This window comes from Calonectris borealis, chromosome 4 (genome assembly GCF_964195595.1).
Source record: "Calonectris borealis chromosome 4, bCalBor7.hap1.2, whole genome shotgun sequence".
NCBI classification, from domain to species: domain Eukaryota; kingdom Metazoa; phylum Chordata; class Aves; order Procellariiformes; family Procellariidae; genus Calonectris; species Calonectris borealis.
The window spans coordinates 43,162,718-43,168,717 of record NC_134315.1 but is presented as its reverse complement, the minus strand read 5'-3'; positions in this window follow the sequence as shown (position 1 = coordinate 43,168,717).

The window sequence follows — 6,000 nt, the reverse complement described above, 5'->3', positions numbered from 1 at the left end:
CTGAATCTCAAGAGATGATACGGATCATCCTCTTCTATAACAAAATAATATTTTGCTGCTATGAAAAAAAAAGAATCTTAAATAAATTTGCATGCTTTGTCAGGTTCTACTAAGTAATTAGATGATGTAATAGCATCATCAGATATCAAAGTTCTGTACAAAGGAGGGTATCCCCCATGGGAGTAGAGAGAATGAAGAGACTCGTTTGAAGTTACTCAGAAAGGAGCAGGAAATCTGGGTCAAACCCTTCTACAATGCTCTGCCCATTTCGCAACACCGTTAGGATTTTTTTCCCTTCGGTACATAACCCCCATGTTGTTCCAATGCAGCTATTCATTCCATCCATATTCAACTGCAGTTAGAAAGGGGAAATAAGATATTGTTTATAGACTCTGCATGATAATGCAGCCACTGGCTTAAGCTGAGCAACAGAAGCCAAGACAAGACTGGAAAAAAAAACCTAAAGAAAAGCTTAAACTTACTTAGCAGCAAACTGACTTGGTGCCTGTGCATGAATTGAGGATTACTTCTAAATCTTGCCCCTAGATTTTAATTCTCACTGTCACTAACTTCCTACACAATAATCTGTTTTGCCTGAATTGTCCTTGCTAAAAACAGAGGGACAAGCTAACGTAAACACCTGTATTGACATTCTAGTTTATACCAATGGTTTTTAGTCCAGTATAATGTCTCTGACAATGGCCAAAGCAAGGGCCTAAGAAATGGGGAAATATTTAGTGATCCTTTGAGCTCCTCCCTCATTCAGGCAATCATTGGATTAGGAACTCCTGATCTGGCCCATGTGGATCGTTGTGTTTAATAGTCTTTTATGGACCTATTCTCAATCATTGTATTTAATCTTTTTTTCAGACTCGTTCGTATATTTGGCCCGCACAAAGTCCCGTGTAATGTTATGGTGCATGCAACAGGTTTTCCTTATCTGCTGACTAAATCCCCCCTACTGCTTTTGCGATGAGAAGAGTGCACGCCCACTCGCTATGCCCTTTGCCTACACCATTGCTGGTTTTGTAAAGCTGTCTTGCATGCCTTCAGTCTCTTTCCAAAGTGCAGTGCCTGGCCCATTTAATACATCCTTTAGGGATGTTTTATATCCCTGCATGCATTCTAATGCTGTGATGCTGGATGCACATATAAACCAGTTATGATTTTCTGAATGAGGAGTGCTGCATAAGAGCAAGAGAACAGGTTTTCTTGCCGGTTTCAGTTTTTGGCAGGGGCAAAACATTTGTGTAGTTCATGCATCACAGTATATTGTATCTTCTGTGCTCTGTGAATCAGTTACTGGTACCAAGCTGTGGCAGCTATTAAGTTTCCAGTGTGGTGGTAAAGATGTTAGCAAAACTATTAGAAGAATTCTATTATAGCCTGGGGAAAAAACAGAGTAAGCAATATTTTCAATGAGATTCTTCGAAGTGTCAGTAGTTACATAGTCATATATGACCGTTTTGGCTGATGTTTATCATCCTTAATATATAAATAAATTTTAGAGAAATAAAATATTTTTGTCTCTTGAAAAAGAAGGCCGTTTCACAATCAGAAAGTGTGGTTAGCGCTGTGAATGAGTATTAGAAACATCTCTTACAGAATAAGTCTCTCAAAAACAATTTGTATGTGGCTTTGGGGAAGACTGCTTCTTGTCTGTTATCACTGGACTTTTCTTATATGCTTTGTTCTGCTCTCCTTTTCTCCTCTGCTGTTGGACTTTTCTCCAGTGTTAACCTTCTCATTTCATTTGTCCTCAGCACCACCCATACTTTATTTTGAACAGTGAGAGAAAGGTCAGAGCATGCTACTAAGCTGTTTGCAAAGACCTTTTCCACTGTCATTAGGGTTCAGAGGCAATGTGTGGGTGTACACGTGGTCATGGCGTTGCAACATTTCATTCAGGAAGCTCACAAGAACGTGGCTAAGATTCCCTCTTGCCCTTACAATTCTGAGTCATGAAACTTTTATATGGTATTTTATTAAAGAGGACATCAAAACCATGTAGTTGTCTTAGGAATTTTAAAAACTAACCTGGTCATTCAGGAGTCTAATTTACAAAAATAATCGGTAGGACTTCACCTTCCTAAATACTTTAGTCACTCTGAAAAACAGTTTTACTTTTAAAAAACAGTTAGGGGATTATAGGAACTTTCTACCCCATCCCACCTTCACGGCTTTGGTACCACAGCTAAGCAATTCCAAATTATTTTTCTGAACACCACTTTTACAAAATAGCCCAAGGCCTAAACTGCCAGGATGCAAAACAGGCATATCCAATGGCCTTCTTAAATAAAATGCTACTGACATCAGATGTCTATGTTTTTTATGATAATGTAATAATCACAAAAGGCTCAAATGTGATTTCCTTATTTCTGACACCAGACAGCAAAGGGTGATTTGCCAGTACAGAAACTATTTCCATTGGTGTATTTCCCACCCGCTCTCTTACCTACTTTACAAAACCTTCCTGTCTAAAAGGGAAGTTTCATGTTTCCCTGCTTAGGATAGGTTTTGAGGAGACTATGGAGACTCTTCTGAAAGCTCATTAATTAGGAGAGGAGCTCCAGACTTCTGAAATATATCCTTTTTATCCCTTACTTTTGGCTTTAAGGAATTAGCTGAACTCATACTGTGACATGACTGGAGAGAATGCCATGTAATGAAGGGCTCTTTAATCCCATAGATTATTCTGGTGGGTTTTCCATCATTTTAAGCCTTAAAATCAAGACAGGAGATCTTTCTCAGAGATAATGAAAATGCGTGGCCTTTGTTAGAAAGCTGTTGATGATTTCCTCTGGCTTTGAAACTCATGAGTCACTGGGATTCTTGTTCACAGCAAACACCACTTGCAAACACGACTGTTGTCCACAGAATTCAATCCCTGAATCATCTGTGCACGTTGCTTTCTAAAAGTCCTCTCTGGACATCTATTATGTGGAAACTAATTTAACATCTAAGGGTTATCACAGAATTGCTAGGGAGCGAATTAAACACGGCCATAGAAGACTGCCATTGTAACAGGCTTCATAAAAATACTATTGCTGAGTAACCTCATTCATCTTGAGAGTAAAAAAAAGGAGTTCCTAAAGGTATCCAATAGAAAAGTTTAACAGAGTAACACAAAGTAGTCAGCTTCCTGACAAATATGTCTAGTTCCTAATTTATATGACTGGTAATAAGTAACAATAACTAAATAAAAAGGAATAAAAAAGATGATTAAAAATAGGATACATTTTATTATGCCAGTTAGGAAGCAGAAACAAATAACATTCTCATTCATTTGGCGTAACTGCTGTTACTTGAAGATATAGGCAATATTATATTCCTGACAGCTACCCTTCTGAGGTTCATCTCCCCAAAGTCAGTGCTGGTCTCCTATAGTGATGCTAACTGCTTTAAATGAAAAAGTGTTTGGGTCAGACTTGCCACCGGTCAGAGATTAATTATGGATGGGATTATGTATGATGTGACCTACAACAAATGCAGAGAATAAGGTAATAGCATATTCGGTCATCAGATTAACAAAAGAAAAACAAAATGGTGGCAATTTAAAGAAAATAATTGGCCTTGATTATTGAAAAAATGTTACCTGGGTGGCCTGTGGAGGAAATGATTGGAGAGCTCCATGAAAAGAGTTGAACAAAGATTAAAAAAAATGCACTGAGATGCAAAAGTGTGGGTTAAATACTTGAAGTGGAAAAGATATGAAAAAATTGGGTACTGAATAACGTATCTGTAAGAATCAAGGCTGTTGTCTTTTGGGTTAGGTTTGTGATAAAGTATTTCCTTTCTCAGGTATTTCTAAAGGGCTTTTTGCTGTTTCCTTTCATATCTGTGGGATGCCTAAAATGTTTACAGTTTAACTGGCTATGCCCATACCAAGACAGTAACTCTTCTCAGTCTTCCTCAGAGATGCAGGAACTAGCTTATTTGCTTATTGAATAATGTCTTCCAAGTTCTTGGAACTGTGTTGAAAATAGTATTTCACATAGTCCACCAAGAAAACTGAACTGGTGTTTCCATCCCTCCTCTTTATTGTTTTGGGGGAGAGGCAGTGTATTAAATTATACATTGAGAGAGTGTATTAAATTATACATTGTCTAATTGAAAGAGGATTCCATATAAGGCAATAAAATAATTTGATCTTGTCAGAAAAACTTCTTTATCCCAGAAAAACAGAAAACAGAACTCATCAATACAGATGTAACTCCAAAAACTTCTCCTGGAATAACTAGGCTAGCACTAGTCCAACTTCATAACATAACTAGCATGGGTATAGGGATTAGTTTGCCCAGGTAAATTTCGTTTAATATTGGCTTTCACTAGATGCAATTTAAATTTTAATTTAAAGACATTTAAAACAATAAGTGTAAAAATAAAGTAAAGAAATTCAGTGTTTCAAATTGTTCCTGCACTCTGGTGGCTACAAAATGGAGGCGAACAAGCCATGTTTATGATTGCTAAAATCAAAGTTTGCTATCAGTTTCATAGCAAGAGGTGTTCTACCTTCTGCTAAATTTTCATGGCTAAATAACAATAGAAAAGCTAATGTTATATCAGTTAAACTGGGTATTCTCTTAGGAGCCAAACTGGATGGGTTTTCCTGAAGTGCTTTTATATGCAGATAAACTGGTGATAATACACATTGATGACACAAATAAGCAGATTTCTGGATTCAAATGATGTGATGTAACAAGCTGAAAAAAGAACAGAAAAGACTTCTCATTTCTGCAAAAACAATAGTTTGTTTTTATATTCTCGGATTCTGGGTTTACACAGACGGTTATATTCTCCTTCCTGAAAGCAACGTTGCAGTGGTTGCTCCTCTAGGGTTCTGGGGATCCGGCATGCATTTACATACTGAAATGTGCAGCGTACAAAAGCTGTGACCTTGTCCTTTCTTTAGTGCTGTTGCCCACCACTAATTCAGGATGTGCCCGCATCATCTTCTGGTTCCATTCCGGTACTATGGAACTACACAGTTGCTCCATCATGTCCTTAGTGTCTACAGGCTGGTAGTGGTGTGCACTGAAAAGACTGAGTTTTCCCTCTGGATACCAGAGGGTTTTAGGGCTGGCATCTCAAGCTGGATCTAGTTAGAAATTCCAGCGTACAATAAACAGGAGCCAAAATCCTGGGCCAGGCCAATGGTGTTCTACCTCTGTTAATGCCTGATTTTTTTGAGGAAAGTGCAGGAAAATATTTTTAATGTTTTGAACCTTTTAAGTTCAAAGTTCATTATTAGCCAAACGTAGAGAAATTTCAAAGTTCTATGTAAATCAAGGAACAGAAATACCTTCATGTTCATTTTTTCCAGGTCACATCACAGCATACTCACTTGCTATATCAATTCAGATCTGATTTAATCCAAGTTGAAAATAAAAAGAAAATATAATTTTGAAGGTATTCTCCAAATTCTGTACAGCTAGCAGGGAATCTTCTAGCAGCAGTCAGATTTGTTTGTTAACATGTTTCTGGGATAGTCATTCCTGAACAGAATCAGCAAGACCCTCATCCTTCTCCCGTGGTGGTATCTGACCTTTGCTGGGTTACACAATAGCTTCCACAGCCATTATGAGAAAAGTGAGGCACTGGTATTCCTGATAGCAATGTTAGAAGAATGAAAATGTATGTTTCTTTGTATTTGCAGAGTGCTTTTCAGTCAGAATGATTACAGTTCAAACACTGCAATCGTTCTGTTCCCATCTAAGACACAGCCTACAGTGGGGTGCTCAAAAACTGTTATTAAATAATAAAGAAAACAAGACAGATTAGGGCATGCACCAGTACAGCTCAATGGAGTTCTTTTAAATATTCGCCCCAGTGTATCACAATCCAGATTGCAAAGGCAGAACTGAAAGTACTGCAGATCTGAAGGCCACAAGGTTTTAAAATACAAGGTTCCACACAGAGCAAATGATTTTTAAAGGATGAAGTTTAAAATGAAACTTGCATTCAGAATTTCAGAGAAAATCCCCCAAAACTAAGCCAAGT